This window comes from Bos taurus, chromosome 26 (assembly GCF_002263795.3).
Source record: "Bos taurus isolate L1 Dominette 01449 registration number 42190680 breed Hereford chromosome 26, ARS-UCD2.0, whole genome shotgun sequence".
NCBI classification, from domain to species: domain Eukaryota; kingdom Metazoa; phylum Chordata; class Mammalia; order Artiodactyla; family Bovidae; genus Bos; species Bos taurus.
The window spans coordinates 41,384,281-41,403,027 of record NC_037353.1 but is presented as its reverse complement, the minus strand read 5'-3'; positions in this window follow the sequence as shown (position 1 = coordinate 41,403,027).

Here is an 18,747-nt window from a genome sequence, read left to right as displayed (position 1 = left end):
TTTCCCTGAGGGGGTTTCTGTTGCATTGTTACCCAAACAACATGCAAATATATTGATACCTGGGACTTTAGACAGTGGCAAGAATGGGAAGGTGCAATTGCCAAGGTTTGATGAGGCCAAAAACAGAGACCAGGCATGTATGGGTTGAATGTGATTGAGGCCAGGATCCTCAAAATGTGATGGATGTTTATCACTCATTATCAGAGAAATGCAAATCAAAACCACAATGAGGTACCATCTCACGCCAGTCAGAATGGCTGCTATCAAAAAGGCTACAAATAATAAATGCTGGAGAGAGTGCAGAGAAAAGGGACCCCTCTTACACGCAAACTAGTACAGCCACTATGGAGAACAGTGTGAGATTCCTTAAAAAACTGGAAATAGAACCGCCATATGACCCAGCAATCCCACTGCTGGGCATATACACTGAGGAAACCAGAATTGAAAGAGACACGTGTACCCCAATGTTCATTGCAGCACTGTTTATAATAGCTAGGACATGGAAGCAACCTAGATGTCCATTGGCAGACGAATGGATAATAAAGCTGTGGTACATATACACAATGGAATATTTAGTTCAGTTCAGTTCAGTTCAGTCGCTCAGTCATGTCCAACTCTTTGCAACCCCATGGACGGCAGCACGCCAGGCCTTCCTGTCCATCACCAACTCCCGGAGTTTACCCAAACCCATGTCCACTGAGTCAATGATGCCATCCAACCATCTCATCCTCTGTAATCCCCTTCTCCTGCCCTCAATCTTTCTCAGCATCAGAGTCTTTTCAAATGAATCAGCTCTTCCCATCAGGTGGCCAAAGTATTGGAGTTTCAGCTTCAACATTAGTTCTTCCAATGAATACCCAGGACTGATCTCCTTTAGGATGGACTGATTGGATCTCCTTGCAGTCCAAGGACTCTTAAGAGTCTTCTCCAACACCACAGTTCAAAAGCATCAATTCTTCTGCACTCGGCTTTCTTTATAGTCCAACTCTCACATCCATACACGACCACTGGAAAAACCATAGACTTGACTAGATGGACCTTTGTTGACAAAGTAATGTCTCTGCTTTCGAATATGCTAAGTTGGTCATAACTTTCCTTCCAAGGAGAAAGTGTCTTTTAATTTCATGGCTGCAGTCACCATCTGCAGTGATTTTGGAGCCCCCCAAAATAAAGTCAGCCACTGTTTCTCCATCTATTTACCATGAAGTGATGGGACCGGATGCCATGATCTTAGTTTTCTGAATGTTGAACTTTAGGCCAACTTTTTCACTCTCCTCTTTCATTTTCATCAAGAGTCTCTTTAGTTCTTCTTTGCTTTCTTTCATAAGTGTGGTGTCATCTGCATATCTGAGGTTATTGATATTTCTCCTGGAAATCTTGATTCCAGCTTGTGCTTTATCCAGCCCAGCATTTCTCATGATGTACTCTGCATAGAAGTTAAATAAACAGGGTGATAGTATACAGCCTTGACATACTCCTTTTCCTATTTGGAACCAGTCTGTTGTTCCATGTCCAGTTCTAAATGTTGCTTCCTGACCTGCATACAGGTTTCTCAAGAAGCAGGTCAGGTGGTCTGGTATTCCCATCTCTTTCATAATTTTCCACAGTTTATTGTGATCCACACAGTCAAAGGTTTTGGCATAGTCAATAAAGCAGAAATAGATGTTTTTCTGGAACTCTCTTGCTTTTTCCATGATCCAGCAGATGTTGGCAATTTGACCTCTGGTTCCTCTGCCTTTTCTAAAACCAGCTGGAACGGAATATTACTCAGCTATTAAAAAGAATGCATTTGAATCAGTTCTAATGAGGTGGATGAAACTGGAGTCTATTATACAGAGTGAAGTAAGCCAGAAAGAAAAACACCAATACAGCATAGTAATGCATATATATGGAATTTAGAAAGATGGTAATGATGACCCTATATGCGAGACAGCAAAAGAGACACAGATGTAAATAACAGACTTTTGGACTCTGTGGGAGAAGGCGAGGGTGGGATGATTTGAAAGAATAGCATCGAAACATGTATATTATCATATGTGAAATAGATCGCCAGTCCAGGTTCGATTCATTGGCCGGTGCTCAGGGCTGGTGCACTGGGATGACCCTGAGGGATGGGATGAGGAGGGAAGATGGAGGGGGGTTCAGGACGGGGAATACATGTACATCCATGGCTGATTCATGTCAATGTATGGCAAAAACCACTGCAATATTATAAAGTAATTAGCTTCCAGTTAAAATAAATAAGTTAAAAAAAAAACGGTTAAAAAAATGTGATGGATGTTTAGAGATCACCAAGTTAACTCATTATTGGGTGTTGGGTGTCTGAGTTTCTCTGTTGGTTTGTTTCTCTGCTTTCATTTTGGGGTTGTTCAGTGATTTTGGGGACAGAGAAGTAGTGCTGAGGTGTAGCCAGTAGTGTCTTCCTGTAGACCAAACACCCCATCCTGGGATAGTTGTCAAGAGACAGAGCCTGATTCTTCTCTGGCTTGGAAGGAAACTTGGATCCACAGTAATTGCAATTTTCGGCAAAATGGAGACCAAACGGTTTTTCTCTTCTGTTAGTATTTTTAATACTCTTCTGAAGTATTTTAATTATGTTTAAAATAAAGTGCATACTTTTCTACTTTTCGTATGGATGCCTGAAGAATTGTCCCACTTCATCCCTCCTTTTTATTCACCTCTACCCAAAAAAGAAACTGGAAATAGGAATGGGGACATGTGGTTGTGGACAGCAGCAACATAAGCCAGAAAGTGGCTGGAAGGGTGCATGGGGTGGGAGGAGGTGGAGAATTGTGTAAAGAAATACATGTTGTTTTTATTTTTTTTAAAGATACACCTTCTTCCCTGTTTCCAGACATAAGTATCGAATTAAAAATTGTATTTGGGGGACTTTCTTAGTAGTCCAGTGGTTAAGAGTCTGCACTTTCAATGCAGGGGCATGGGTTTGATTCCTGGTTGGGGGAAAAAAATAAACAAAATAGCCTATTCCCAAGCTCTTTGAAAAAAAAAAATATAAAAACAATTGTACTTGGAGTGCCCTACAGATGTTGGCATTTTAAAACCAAATACTATTGGCCTGCGGGTTGCTAAGCAACCTGTGCAACCAATCAGCATGGGCTTTAAAATGGAATCTGTTCCAAGAGACAAAATGAAGCACCCAGGGCTCTGTCTGAAGCGGTGGGCTGGCAGGCGGACTCCCCATGTGCTGGCTCTAGTTAGAAGTTCAGCTCCTCTGGCTTTCTTTGCCTGAACACACATTTTAATTTCACTGTGTCAATTCTCATTATCTGTCTACATGGAATTCCTTTTTTGGTTTTCAGAAATAATTAAGTAAAAAGCCCTTTCACTCACTGCATTTTTGGCATTGATAAAGACATTTCAGACAAGACAGGGGCCAATATCAGGGCAGTCTTTGAAGATGTTCTTTAAAGACAGTTCTGACGAACAGTGGCAAACAGACCAATTAACCCCAGAATCGAAGTCTTGGCGGCTTTAAACTCCCTTCCAAAGAAATTAGCCCTAATGTTAATAAAGTGGGTGTTAGACCATTTCACAATAGCGACTTCTCGTGGACTGAGTCCACTGGAATTATTACATTGTTTTGCCAAAAGAGGAGCCTTGTGCTGGTGTGAATTTTTGTTATGGTTGCTGTCTGAAAGTTAGAAAAAAAAATGTCCAAACCACATTTCCACAGTTGGAGCAAAAATTCCAAGCATAATAGTACAGATTTCTGAAAAAAAAGAAAAAAGAAAGAAAGTTTTGAAATGGAAAAAGACCCAGAAAAGGTAGTAAAGGAAGTGCCCAAAGTGTATCCTCCAACACTGGGATTGTGGTTTGAATCAGGATTGTGTCCTGGGCTCGGGCTCACCAGTGATAAAACCCACTAATACTCCTCCACTCACCAGGGAAGACTTGCAGCTCAGCTATTGATTCTTTATTGGTTTTTCAGATCACAGGGAGACAGACCCAGAGCTTTTGTCTCTGCAGGTAAAGTGCTAATGAATTGCCAAGACTGGGGCTATATATTTGTGTTGACTTGATGCTTATAAAAATAAAGTTATTTCCTGGGGGAGTTGTTTTCATCTGCTGGGACTGTACAAGTCGATTTTTCATCATTTTGGTTAAAGGCCCATTTTGAGGGCTTGAGTCCCACCTCTGGTCTCTTTCTCAGAGGAGAGAAATAGACCCTTTGATCAATGTATTCTCTGAAAAAGAGGTAATATTTTTAGTGTTTGACCTGTCAGCATAACTGTTTGACAACAAATGGGTAGAAGAAAAGAAATCAGCTTCCCCAACACCTGGGTGGCTGAGGAGGGTGGAAGAGGGAGCAGTTTCCTGGGGTGGGGGATGGTGGCCACGGGGGACAGTTCTGAGCACTGACATGAATATCAGGCACAGCTGGAGAGGTGTGTCTGGGAGAACACGATGAATTCCTATTCATATGTGGGGTGGAAGTGGCCGAGGCCTGGGCTGCTGTGTCTGAAATGGAATCAGAACCTGAAATCCAGGGAGTTTCCAGCGGTCCAGTGGTTAAGATCCATGCTTCACTGAAAGGGGCACAGGTTTGATCCCTGGTCAGGGCACAGGTTTGATCCCTGGTCAGGGAACAGAGATCCCACAAGCCAAGCAACGAGGTCAACAAACAAAGCAAAAAACCCTACAACAAAGAAAGAAAAAAACCCCCAAATCTCCCCAAACTTGAAATCTAAAGAACAATGTTGATAACCTATGTCTGTTCTTGTGAGCCTCTCTCCCCACAGTCCCTAGCAGTTTCCAGAGAGGTAACTGTGGCTGGGAGAAGAAGTCGCCTGTCCATAGTCAAGTGATCAGACCTGCTGAGCCCCAGGTCTCTGCTTTAAATAGCCTGGATTCTTCCTGCTGCACCAAGACCCCGAGGTTCAACCTGCTCAGGACTCAGGACTGATTTGAGCTTGGCTGGGCTGCTGTATTTGTGACTGGTGCTTTTTGCTCACCCTGCGCAAGCAGCTCAACTCTTGGACTGACTGTGGGTTGAGTAAGAGCTGGGGCCCTGGGTTCAGGGTGAGACTCTTGCCACTGCAGCTAAGGCCAGGGCAGACCTCAGAGGCCAGCTCCGTTCTATCTCCACTTTCTCAGGCTCTGTGTTATCTCTCCTAGATAATGTGCGTCTCTCCCGGCCATCCACATTCTTTGACATCCAGTAAGTATGAAGCCTGATTTGGTGGGAAAAGGAGGAATCCTCAGTGCTAAGCTTCGATTCTCCTTGTTGCTTTCGGAGGCTCCTATGACACTTCTCCATGTTACTCTGGGAAAAAGCAGGTTGTTGGCTTTGACTCATGTGGGAGAGCTGGACATTCAGCCTCCTTTCAGACTCCTTACCCTTTGCCTAACCTGTGGGTGATGCCACAGTTTCCAGGTAGTGGTTCATCAACTCATCATCTCAAGGGTCTAAAGGGTTGTTGTCCAGTTGCTCAGGTATGTCTGACTCTGTGCCCCCATGGAGTCTAGCACACCAGGCTTCCCTGTCCTTCACCATCTCCCCAAGCTTGCTCAAACTCATGTCCATTGAGTCAGTGATGCAATCCAACCATCTTGGTCTAAAGGGTGAAGTCCCCTACTTGGCTAAATTCTTTACTTGATGCCTATCTTAAACCTCAGGAGGGGGGAAGTCAAATGTCTGTCAATTCAAGAAGACTATCCTCTCTTCCTGGGGTTGGGTCTGAAAATCCAGGGGCTCATGAGGTACCAAGGTTATAAGGCTATGGAGGCCAGGTCCTTACAAGCCATCTTTTTTTTTTTTTTTTAATGAAGTCTTTTCTTTTTAGCCACACCACATGGCATATGGAATCTTAGTTCTCCGACCAGGGATCGAACCCACGGCCCCTGCATTGGAAGCTCGGAGTCTTAACCACTGGACTGCCAGGGGAGTCCTGCTTACTGCCATCTTTCATGCTGGTGTCTGTAAACTGTCTGTTGTCACCAGCATTGACTGCTGCTGGGTCATTCTCATTCACCTCTCTGAGACCCACCAGGTCTGATGTTCTTTCTCTGTGGCACTTCAGGTCCTGTGGAAATCATCTGCTGTTTTTGCACCACGTGCGGGTAAGAGCCGCTTTCTGAAGGCTGCGGTGCTGTTTGCTGAGACAAGTGCAGTCACGCTTTGGCTGGAGTTCGGCCACATTCTTGGTGGCTCCGTCAGAATCTGGGGCATAGGTCACTCCTCTCAAGGCTTCCAGAAATCTTCCTTGGATTTTCTCATTTTCCTGCCACACTCAAATCTTGGGCTGGGGTAGGGAACTTGGGTTCCCTCTTAGGAACCCCCCATTACCTAAGCTACCTTCTCTATCTGAGGACTCTCCCTTTCTCTCAACTTGAGACTCTTTTACCCAGTATGAAAGGCACGACTCAAACTGTTGTCATGGAAACTCCCAGGTTATACTTCAGCCTGGTCCTCTCAGGCCTGAGCCTTTTCCTTTTTTGGCATGCATGATCTTACTTCCCTGACCAGGTATCAAACCTTGGCCCTCCGCAGTGAAAGCAACTGAGTCCTAACCCCTGGGCTGCCAGGGAACTCCCAGACTTGAACTTCTGGGTTTCCTTTTCCCTTTTCTTTCTGAGTGAAAAGTGTTTATATGCACAAAAACAGCTTTACTGGGACATAATTTACATCATAGAAGTCAACCATTTTAAGTATTCAGTTGGATAAGCTTTTGTAAATTTATGTAATTTTGTGACTATCACCACAGTTCAGGTTTAGAACATTTCCATCGTTCCTAAAAGTTTTCTTGTGCACATTCCCAATCACTGCTCACTTATGGCCCCAGGCAACCACTAATCTTTCTGTGTCTACACTTTTGCCTTTTTCCAGAAATTCCACATAAGTGGAATCATACACTATGTAGTTTTTGGTTTCTAGCATCTTTCTTTTTTGATTGTGTGTGTGTGTGTCTGTGTGTATTTAATTTTCCCCAGTTAATTATGATTCAGGTGATCTGAAGATGAGGGCTGGGGAACATGAGTTCACCTTTAAGAAGCATGGTCATGCATGCATGCTACAAGTATGGTGGTGACTGGCAGTGACAAGGGGTGGAGGGAAGGGCTTGTTTGTTTTAAGACATAAGAGACTTGAGAAACTCAAATGCTGAAAGAAGAGTCATTAGCGCAAGAGCGGTTGAGAATACAGAGCAGGTGCAGGGTGAGGAGCTGAGCTGATAGAGTGGCCAAGAGGCTGGAACCGAGTTCTTGGGGGAGGAGGGAAGATGGGTAGGAGTTGGAGATTGCTGAACATTGAGGACATTCTCCTTTGACTAAGGCTTCTTGTTCCTCTGTCACCTGCTGAGAGTGAGGAGGGAGGAGAAGAGGCAGCAAGTTTGAGCCGCATGCAAGTCTGAAATAATTGTTATGGGGAGGGAAAGTCTGAACCGGTCAAGGAGATGTAGTTGGATGGTCTGGCGAAATGAAAGGCCAGGCAGCGCTGGTGAGCATGACTTCATGGTGGCACCCATCTCTGTGGATATCCCATTGAGGCCAACGAGGCTTAGTCGTCTGGGTGCACGTGCTAAGAAGACAACCTTGAGATGATTTGGCGTTTTAAGTTTCGCCTGGTAATGGAGTTGGAAGAACAGGCAGGGAATTTAGGTGTTGGTAGAAGGAAGTTTCAATCAGTCATTGAACCCAAGTTGAACATGGGGGAAGTACAGAACTGAAGAAAGATGCGGGGGGTGGTTAGTCAATAAAGGAGCAAATAAATGGGGGTATTGGGAGTTATTGGAAGAGCAAGCTAAAGGGAAAGGAAGCCAGGATCTCAGGAGTGGTTTCAGAGGTGGAACATTCTGCAGAGAAGACCACGGGATGACTGAATGCGAGTGGAGAATAAAGTTGATGGAGTTAAGAGGTCAAGAGTGTTAGTGGGGAGTGTAGGAGGGATGTTCCCATGCCCTCCAGTGAAGCTTCTTCCAGGGTTGCAGTAGGGTTAGACTGGAAAGGGAGAGTGACGGGATGGCCAGGTGGACTGTTTACGGCGGGTAACAGGAAGGAAGGGTGAAAGGAACCATTTTATCTGAGGATGCTTGTCTGGAAACCTGGAGAGGCTCAAGGAGGTTTCTGAGAAAGCCGCATTGAATGTGGAAGATGACCAGAATTCCTATGACATAGGGTTGTAGGGAGCAGTGGTCTCAGTGGAGAACAGGTTTCTGATGAGGTCAGGACATCAGAGCTGGGGATGGGTAAGAAGCCACTGTCACCTCCTTCCCACCTGTTCAGGTACATTGGCCTGAAGAGCAAAAGCCAATCCCAAGCGTAAATTGCCCTCACAAGTTTCTGTAAAATCAGCAGCTCATCCCTGTTTGAAATAGCTTGGGGAATTGCCTGATTCCCCAGCTGCAGTCTAGAAAGCAATTAAAATTGTTGGTGATGCTTTTCTGTTCAAATCTGCATTCCGCTATTGAGCTTCCTCTTTGTTGCCGTGAATATCTGCTGTGTGAGCTGCTGCCTGCAGGACTGTTTGGATAGGAATGAATGATGTGCCTTCAACCAGGCAAAATGGGTTTTTTCACTGTCTCTGTTTATATAGGTTATTGGCTGGGGTGACTTGTTCTGATGAATAATACAAAATCGCCATTGGAAATTCTTCTTTATGAGAAGACCAAAAAAAAAAAAAACCTTTATTTTGTGGAGGATAAATGCTCCATTTCATCCAACTAAATGATTTTTATTTCTGAAGGCTGAGTGCCATTTAACTCTTCTGTTTGCCCCTCTTGGGTCAAAGAGCCTTAATCTCTTAAGTACATTTCATAACCTTCCAACATCTGAAACCACTATGTTGCCTGTCTCTTTTGGGTAAAGGAGAAATAGCCATTTTGATTGCCCTCCACTTTTTATACAGTCAGACTGTGTCCCGAAGTGATTTTGCAGTGGGCATGAGACCCTGCTGGGTCTAGTTCCTGCTCTGCTCTCTGAAGGGAGCATCTCATTGTGCTAAGTGAGATGACAGGGCTTAGAGGTAGGGAGGGATTTTGACTCTTACATGATTTTTACCTTTGCTCTGACCTTGAAACCCAAATCTCAAATATGAATCCATTGCATTTTTTCTGGAGTCAAGATTCCATTGACTTCCTTGAGTGAGTGATAGTTGCTTAGTCATGTCCGACTGTTTGCAACCCATAAACTGTAGCCTGCCAGGCTCCTCTGTCCATGGGATTCTCCAGGCAAGAATACTGGAGTGGGTTGCCATTCCCTTCTCCATGGGATCTTCCTGACCCAGGGATTGAACCTGTGTCTCCTGCATTGCAGGCAGATTCTTAACCAGCTGAGCCACCAGGGAAGCTCAGTTTTGTCTTATAGAGACTCATGAATGAGGCTGGTGTAAGGGGTGCTGAATGTGTGAAAGAATGCAGGACCCTTCACTAAGTCTCCACTTCGGACATTTATGGGGTTCTCTGCCTGGTGTCTCCCCCTCCCTTATTATCTGGGGACATCTTGTCCCCTGAATTCACAGGGCTTTTGCAGGGGCTAACATCTTCAGTGTGACCTACCCTGCTGGACACTGTCAGTTGGTATTGGGTAGCCCCTGACCCAAGCTGGGCCAGTCAGCCCCTTCCTTTTGGATGTGAGATTGGAGGAGGGTGACCAGCTGGTCCCAGTCTGCCAGGACTTGCCCAGTTTTAGGACTAACAGTTCCATGTCCTGAGAAACCCCTCGGTCAGTTCAGTTCAGTCCCTCAGTTGTGTCTGACTCTCGCGACCCCATGGACTACGGCATGCCAGGCTTCCCTGTCCATCGCCAACTTCCGGAGCCTACTTACACTCATGTCCATCATCTCGGTGATGCCATCCAACCATCTCATCCTCTATCATCCCCTTCTCCTCCTGCCTTCAATCTTTCCCAGCATCAGGGTCTTTTCCAGTGAGTCAGTTCTTTCACATCAGGTGGCCAAAGTATTGGTGTTTCAGCTTCAGCATCAGTCCTTCCAATGAATATTCAGGACTGATTTCCTTTAGGATGGACTGGTTTGATCTCCTTGTAGTCCAAGGGACTCTCAAGAGTCTTCTCCAACACCACAGTTCAAAAGCATCAGTTCTTCAGCACTCAACTTCCTTTATAGTCCAACTCTCACACCCATACATGACTATTGGAAAAACCATAGCTTTGACTAGAAGGACCTTTGTTGGTAAAGTAATGTCTCTGCTCCTCTTAGTCCCCAGCAAAGTGAGGCAGTTGGCTACCTTGGACTGGAGCGAGGGTTAAAGCCCATTCCTCTGTGTGATTGAAGCTCTAAGCTAGTCTGGAGCAGGAGAATGTGCTGATGGAGAAACCCTGACAGGGAAGGGAGATGGAGAGAGAGATACCCACCTTGTCTCTGCCCTGCCTGTGCCCGCTGCTTGAACCCTCCTCTCAGTCTGCCAACCACTGCATCGCACATTTTGCTGATGTGTGTTAAATGGAGCTTTGCCACTCCAACCACAAGAAAACTGCTGTCTGGAGTGCTCTCTCTACAGCAGTGCTAGGTCCTGCCTTCTCATTTGATCTGACAGCAACCTGTGTGCTAGGCAGCACTGTGAACTTTTAAAAATAAATAAATGAAGGCACAAGATTTTAAAGACTGAGGCTCAAGTTCACCAAAGTAGAAAGCTAGAGAACTGAGAGTGACCAAAGATTCCAAGTTTAGCGTTCTCTCATCATCCTGCTGCTGCCTCTGCTGCTGATATCTGAACCGTCAGTGTTGGTAAGGTAGTGGGCAGTCTGATATCTCATTTGAGCATTAGCATGTCTGGAAAGGGTCAATAGACCAGCTATGCTCACTTCTTAAAGTCTAGCTTCCTGCTTTGGGTGGAGAATATCATTAGTGTTTTGCCTTGTTTTCCCCAAAGTTTTAAATGGCATACAAAAGTGTTGAAAAGGTTGAGGAAATGGACTATAGGTTGACTATTCAAGACCAAGTCCCAAATAGACAGCACAGAACAGACTTTCATGGAGATATGGGTTCTTCTATGAACAGGAAACCACTGGCTCCTGCAATCCAGAAGCTGCCCTAAGCTGGAGGCCACTGCTGTCCACCAGCCCCAGAACCAGGCTGCATCTGCTGTGATGCACCCCAGCGAAGTGGTCGCTCCATACTCTGCTTCCCGACCCCTGTGAAGCTAGAGCACTGCTGCAGAGTAGCCAAAGGGCTCCAAGGCCAGAGTATCAGTAGGGAGAGTCAACAAAGTATTGCCTCCATCTACTTCCATCTTCCTAATCATACATGCTTGCATCTGATTGGCTGAGACTAAATCACATCATGCATCCTAGTTGCAGGAGCGTCTGGGAAATGCAGTTTTTAAGCTTTCTAGCCTTTGCAACTCAAGTAGGAATTAAGGAGGGCAGAATGGGTGTTGGGTACCAATGGATGTTGAGAATCAATACGCCACCCCAGGGTTGTCCCATAGGCAGGGCTCCCTGCAGGATGCAGAGTGGAACTTCTGGATGGACCTGCTGGTGTTCTCTGTGTGATTTCTGTGTGTTCACGAGAAGAGCAGGGTGTGCACATGGCTGGATGTCAAACTCCCTGGTCCTCCTCTGCCTCCACAGAGCTTTGAGCACAACTGCTGTGCAACACATCCTCTGGAAATGCCTTTCTCTGCATTTTATGTGCTAGTGGAGTGGGCAAAGTGGCGTGGCACGAGGGACTCTGGACAGAGATTTTGGTTGCCTTTTGCCAGTGACAAGGTGAGACATTGAGCACACGTCCTCTTTTGTAAATGAAGGGGCTGGCCAAGCCTCCTCTTACACTTAGCAACCTCTGAATTTATAAGAAACAGACTCACATGTGGTCACTTCATTCCAGAGCAACACTGGAGAAATAACATATTTCTTTTCAATTTCAATGTTGTCAAAACCACAATATCTGGATCTGCATGGTTTCTGGTAAAACAGAGGCTGTTAAAACTATGTCAGTGCAAACGTGGACATAAATAGGTAATAAATCTTGGTAGGTATATAGGACTGCTATATTTGGATTCAAACCTGTTAACCCTCACAAGATAAAGTTGAGTTTGATGGCTCAGCTTCCCAAACTGGGTAAAGGTTCAGAAATGGAAGTTCTGTGGATTTCATTGCTAAGAAAACAGAAAGTAAAAGCAGCAAAGTAAGAGTGTCAACATTGTTGCTGAATTTCCCTGCCCCTGGTCTTTAGCTTGGTGGAGGTCAGGTGTGAATTCCTGGATTCTATTCACCTGACGTTAAGGGCCTAGAGCCTCTTTAAGAAGCTGAATATACATACAAAGACCAGTGTGTAAGGGCCAACATTTAGATACTGTTTAAGAGCTCCTAGCAGCTGAGGTGACCTTTCTAAGTATAGCAGGCCCTGGCCGAAGAAAGCACAAATATGTAAACGTTTGATCAGGGGGTTTATATGCGAATATTTACATGGGAAAATCACAAGTATCATAGCAGCTAGCTTTTCCCTGCATTTTACACAAACCAGTCTTGGCTCACCAGAAATCCATCCTTTATGGGGCACGAACTTCCCTAGATCAGGCAAATCTCTTTAGCCAGGAATGTACGTTTTCTTGGTTGCTTATGGCATTCACTGTTTATTTCCTTTGTTGGGTTAAGAAGATCCTTAGACTAGTTGGGAATGAAGTCAAAGAGGGAAGGCTTTAGAGGGGAGGGATCCTGACTGTCATCCGATTGTCGGTCCTCTGTGGTCCCCCCTGGTCCTTAGCCAGCAGTACATCCCGCTCACCTCCTGGATGGTGATGCTCTGTGCTCACTTCCTCCTCGCTCCTGTTCCATCCCCCCTTTCCCCTCTTTCTTTCTTAAGCAATCTGTGTTGTGTTTCCTGAAAAGATTTTCCCAGTGCTTTAGCATCTTGGACATTTGACTGAAATAGCTTTGAAGCTGTCCAGCTTAGCTTGGCTTCTGAGTCCTGATCGTTCCTAATTATCGATCCATCACTTGACTGAATCCCTTCTCTTTCTCCTCTAGCCCCCTCCACACCCACTCATGGAAGTGGGTGGGTCTTGGCTGGGCCAGGGGTGGGGGGACCTGGACCAATGTGAGCAGTTTCTCATGCAGGGCAGTGAGGATGCCACAGGACCGGTGGAAAGGGGGCAAAGCAGGGGCCTATATGTTCCCTAAATCAAAGGAGCCATTGCAGATGTTGAAGGCCACAGACTAGACAGGGAGACAAGAAGAGAGAAACCTGGAGTGCAGGCCCTGGGGGGCTTGGCTAGAGCAGGGCTACTCCTTTGTGTTAACCAGAGCGAGTGGGAATGCTCAGCTTGGTATACAGACCAGGAAGAATTAATAGCATCTGCTGTGATTTCAGCCTAGTGTGTGAGTGTGTGTGTGTACCTATGTGCAACATGAAGCTTAAGACACAGTCCTTAGTGATAGTTTCTAATCCATTTAGAAAAATGCAAAGAACCTATATAACATGGCCAGCCATGTATTAAGTGCTAAATTATGGTGGTCAGAGAACTACCCTAGTAATGAGGATGCCCCATTCTAACTCCCCACCTGCTCCTTAACTTGGCTGTGTGGGCCTCAATTTGTTATTCTTCTCTGTGAAGAGATGGGACTAAACAACTTCAGGAAAAACAAAGAAAAATAAATTAGAAGAAAGATAACATAGATACAGGAATGCACACAGAACATGTGAATTTCCACAAAGTAAACACTGGAGTGAATGGTGTCAGTATCACCCAGGTCAGGACTTAGAATCATGCCCACACCCAGAGGCCACCCTTGATTCCCCCACCCACAGTTGCCCCCTCATTCTCTCTAGACGAAATTGCTGTGATCTTCATAGTTTTGAAGTCCCTTTCAGCTCCAGATGTGACCATCAGGAATGGAAGATCTGCACGGCCCTGGACAAAGCTGTTAAAGACTGGAACTCTATGTTATCTAAGTTCTCTAAAATAGTTTTGCAAGAGTGACTAGTTAGGGCCTGGATTGCTCTTTTGGTCATCAACTCTAATTTTTTTTTTTTTTAAACAACTGAGCATGATCAATCAAGTTTCTATATCTGCTCTTGCCCCTGTGTACTTGGCAGTATGGTTTTGAGGTTGTTCTGTAGGTCAGAAAATTCCTGCTTTCATCCCAAAACCCAAGACTGAAAGTACAGAGCTATTTTTTTCCTGGTGGTTCAGAACTGAGCTGGGTGGGTACATGATGGTGCTAAGCTGTTCCTCGGGGCTGCCAAGCTGTGACTTGGCTTGTGTACTTATGCCCGTAAAAGGTTGAAGCACAGAAAGAGGGCAAGCATCGTGATTAAACACACACGCACACACACACACCCAGAGAGCATGGCCACCAGCATAATATCTACACCATGAGGCCATTCAAACCATGTTTGCAAAAGGAAATGGATTTGAAAATTCTTTGTGTGGAAAAAATGGGGCTGGATACTGTTCAGAGACAAACGAGTATATGAGGTTTTACTGAAAAGCTGGTTTCCAGCGAGACTTAGGATCATTTCACTGTGGCTTTCACATATTAGAGGTTTCTACCCTCGTTCAGTTGCTGACGCAGATAAGACTTCTAATAATTCACGGAGAAGCGAGTGACCTTCTATCCATCCTCATCCACTCAGCAGCTCTGTCTGTCTCCATCGTATCACATGTGCTCCCTGTCACAGCCCCTGAGCACATCTGCTTGCACACTCACACATGTCTCCATACCTATGCGTGTGCCTGTGGCACCCTGCCTCTCCACTCCAGCTCCTGCTACTTCTGCCCACCATCGGATGTGGCCTGACCCTCAGCCTGCTGGTTGGGAAAATGTGTTGAAGAAGCCCATCCTTGGGGTTCTCTTTTGACCCCCAAACGTGGAGAAACGTGGCCTCTAATGAGCTGAAGCCCACACGCCATTCCCTGCCTCCTGGGATTTAAATAATTCTCACTACATGGCATCTTTCATGGGGATGGGCCACTTGCGGAGCTGAAGAAGGTGGCTCCTTAAGTGGCATGACTTGAGATGAGGGTTGTGCATCGTTGTTTCCATCTATCCTCTTTTCTCCATCCCACCTGCCTGTCACAGTGACCAAAGTCCCCTTTCTTATCTCCATTCCTACAGGCTGTGAAAGATTTTAGGTTATCAGGAGTTTCTTGTTAAGAGGCAAGTGTTCAAGTCATTATGAGCTGATTGTTGTTGCTGTCGTTTAGTCTATCAGTCATGTCCGACACTTTTGTGACCCCATGGACTGTAGCCCGCCAGGCTCCTCTGTCCATGGGATTTCCATGCAAGAATACTAGAACAGGTAGCCCTTCCCTTCTCCAGGGCATCTTCCCAAGCCAGGGTTTGAATCCTGTCTCCTGCATTGCAGGGCAGATTCTTTACTGCTGAGCCAGCAGGGAAGCCCTTATGAGCTGCTACCTAGTAGCAATCAGACAAGGTGAGTGAGGGAGTAGGGAGAGGGCTTGCTAGAGGGCTGAGCACCATTTTGCTTCCTAACAGCCGTGTGGATCGCTGCAATTCATTGCAACAGGGAAAAGGGGATGTCCAGCTTCCCGGTAAGACCTGATTACAGATCAAAGTGCTCTTCCAACAGGCTGAGAATTCACGGGTCATGGGACGCAGGCTTTCCAGAAGGTGTTGCTAAAGGTACTAGTGACCATCAGCTTAGTGCCCATCACAGGCGATTTCCTGTCTGTTTACAGCTTGGTGCTTCTCTGCTGCGAGGAAGAAGCTACATTCTCCTGGCACAGTCCTGGGGCTAGAACATGACCTCTAGGGACACACTGAAGCTCATTCAGTGTCCTTGATTTGCACAAAGGAGGGTGCCTCCCAGTACCAAAAAGATGCTGCAGAAATGGGAATCCGTCAAGCAGCGTAACCTCCCGGTGGGCCCGAGGCCAACCTTTCCAACAACTTGAGGGTTTGTAGCAGAAGGAAAGCAAAGTAGTCCTTGAATGGGAGTCCATGCAAGACTGCAAGTGAAAATACAGAGTGAAACTTGATCAAACCTGGCGCTCCTCTCCCAGGCTTCCTTGGGGCGGAGGAGATTGCTATAGACTGGAAAATGTAATTTCAAGGGGCCCTGGAGAGAGACAGCAATAAAGACCAGTTTGTTTTATTGCACGTTTGGAGGGGAAAGGCTTAGGAAGTGCCTTAATGGATGAAATGAGAGATGGTTCTAGAGGACAGAGCCTGATAAAAGGAAGGCGGCCTGAGCTCTCAACAGGAGAAGTCATGCCTCTTTAATTTGGTGGAATTCATGAAGGTTTTACTGTAACTGCAGCCCAGCAGAAATCAGGGGCTGTTCCAGTTCTCTTTATCAGTGCTGATGAAGCAGAGATGAAAAAAGCCTGTATGTAGCTAGTTGTCAGATAAACAGTGATGTGCTGCTGGTCAGTGTTTAACCAGGGGCTCTGGGGGTGGGGTGGAGGCAAGGTCTGGTCCATCGTGTTTGCTGATTTCTTTGGTGTAAATAAATGCTCCTACTGTGGCTGATTTCAAGCTTCCAAGGTGATGTCACTGAACACAGATTTGGGAAGAGATATATGCAGAGTGGGTTCTCATGAGCCTTTATAGCGCAGCTCCAGCCCAGCCCTGCTTCAGCAACCCTGGCAGTTCTTTCTGTGCCTTTGATGTGGGGTGAAAAGGGAAGAGGAGGATGGCTCCTCTGATTGTCCTTCCTTGGACGAGAGTGAGAACCTGCTTCGGGATGCCATGCCAAGCTGTTTGAGGTGGCACGAGACTAGGGTGGGGGGAGGGAAGGGAGCGGAGGGGCGGGGGGGGCGGGGGTCCAGGTACAGGCCACTCGCACCCAAAGCTTTGATTTAAAATTCTAATGTTTTCAAATGGTTCCCCAGGCATCGGAAACATTTCAGAGAAATTCCAGGAAGCCCAGAGGATTCTGAACAACACAGTGTTTGAATAGCAAAAGAATATTGGGTCTTTAGGGAAAAGTGCCCATTATTGGAAACGGACTCTTTTTAATGATGTGTGTGTTGACCGCGGGTAACCGGATCAACAGGGGTCACGGGGTCGTCCCTCCTGTAGCTGGTGAAGATTGCTTAGAAAGGACTGGCTTTTTCTGCCCTTGGAACTCCTTTCCCTTACTCCATATGTCTTGAATTTTTTTTTTTTTTAAAACCAGACCTGAATTAAAATGTTCTGTCTTATTACCACGAAAAGGACAATCATACCTGTCAGATGGAGAGTGCGATGTTTGGTCCATTTATGGGGCACCTTTCCTTTGAGTGTAGGGTTTCACCTCTTTGGGCCTCAGAGTACTGACAAGCAGCCCTGTCTGCTCTCCAGCAGCTACCAGAAAGGCATGTCAAGCGCAGGTCCCTTGATCCTTCCATGGAGCTGGCCTGCGCTTCGGGTGTTTGAGGCAGATTCTGATTGAACAGTGTCTTCTGTAGCTAATGAATAAATCAATGATTACAATCCTCAAATACAAACACCCATATCTCCACCCCCTCCTTTAAGAAAAACCCGTTAAAAAACTATAAAAAAGGAACATCTACTGTTTAATGGCTTATTCTTGCTTGCTATTTCCCTCAAGCCTATCCCATGCTTAGTGGAAACTTAATGTCTTTTATTTTTTGGGTCTATTTTTTAATAGGCTTCCCTAGTGGCTCAGACGGTAAAGCATCTGTCTGCAAAGCAGAAGACCTGGGTTTGATCCCTGGGTTAGGAAGATCCCCTGGAGAAGGAAATGGCAGCCCACTCCAGTATTCTTGCCTGGAAAATCCCATGGACTGCGGAGCCTGGTAGGTTACCATCCATGGGGTCACAAAGAGTCAAACACGACTGAGCGACTTCACTTTCACTTTCACTATTTTTTAATTATTTTTAACAAATTGGGGTATAATTGCTTTACAATGTTGTGTTAGTTTCTGCCATACAGCAGCGTGAATCAGCCCCATGTGTACCTGTATCCCCTTCCTCTTGAAGCTCCCTCCCACCCCATCCCGTCCTACCCCTCTAGGTCACTGCAGGACAGTGAGTGAGCTCCCTGTGTTATGCAGCAGCTTCCCACTAGCTATTCATTTCTGCACATGCTACTGTATATACGTCAACGCTACTCTTTCAGTGCATCCCATCTTTGTCTTTTAAATCTAATGACTGGAAAACCAGGAGGTTACTTAGGCAGTTTATTCTACATATATTTATCTCTTGTTGCTCTTATTCAATTGCTAAGTCGTATCCACCTCTTTGCACCCCCAAAGACTGCAGCATGCCAGGCTTCTCTGTCCTCTGCTATCTCCTGGAGTTTGCTCAATCTCATGTCCATTGAGTTGATGATGCCATCCCACCATCTTTTCCCATCACCCTCTTCTCTTCCTGCCCTCCATCTTTCCCAGCATCAGGGTCTTTTCCAGTGAGTCAGCTCTTCACATCAGGTGGCCAAAGTATTGGGGCTTCAGGTTCAGCATCAGTCCTTCCAATGAATATTCAAGGTTGATTTCCTTTAGGATGGACTGGTTTGACCTCCTTGCTGTCCAAGGGACTCTTAAGAGTCTTCTCCAGCACTACAACTTGAAAGCATCAATTCTTTGGCGCTCAGCCTTCTTTCTAGTCCAACTCTCATGTCCATACATGACTACTGGAAAAACCATAGCTTTGACGATATGGACCTTTTATATTAATTAGTGCTGGAAAAATAGATAGGACCTGGTTTCAAGATACGCATTATTTAAAAAAGAATATAGTGTCTGGAAGGAGTTGAGACTTAAGCCAGGAGGCAGGAGGGAGGCATGGGCAGTTTTTCATCAGAGGCAGATACAGAGCTGGGCTCTTGGAAAGCAGTATGGGAAAGATGGGTTGGAAAGT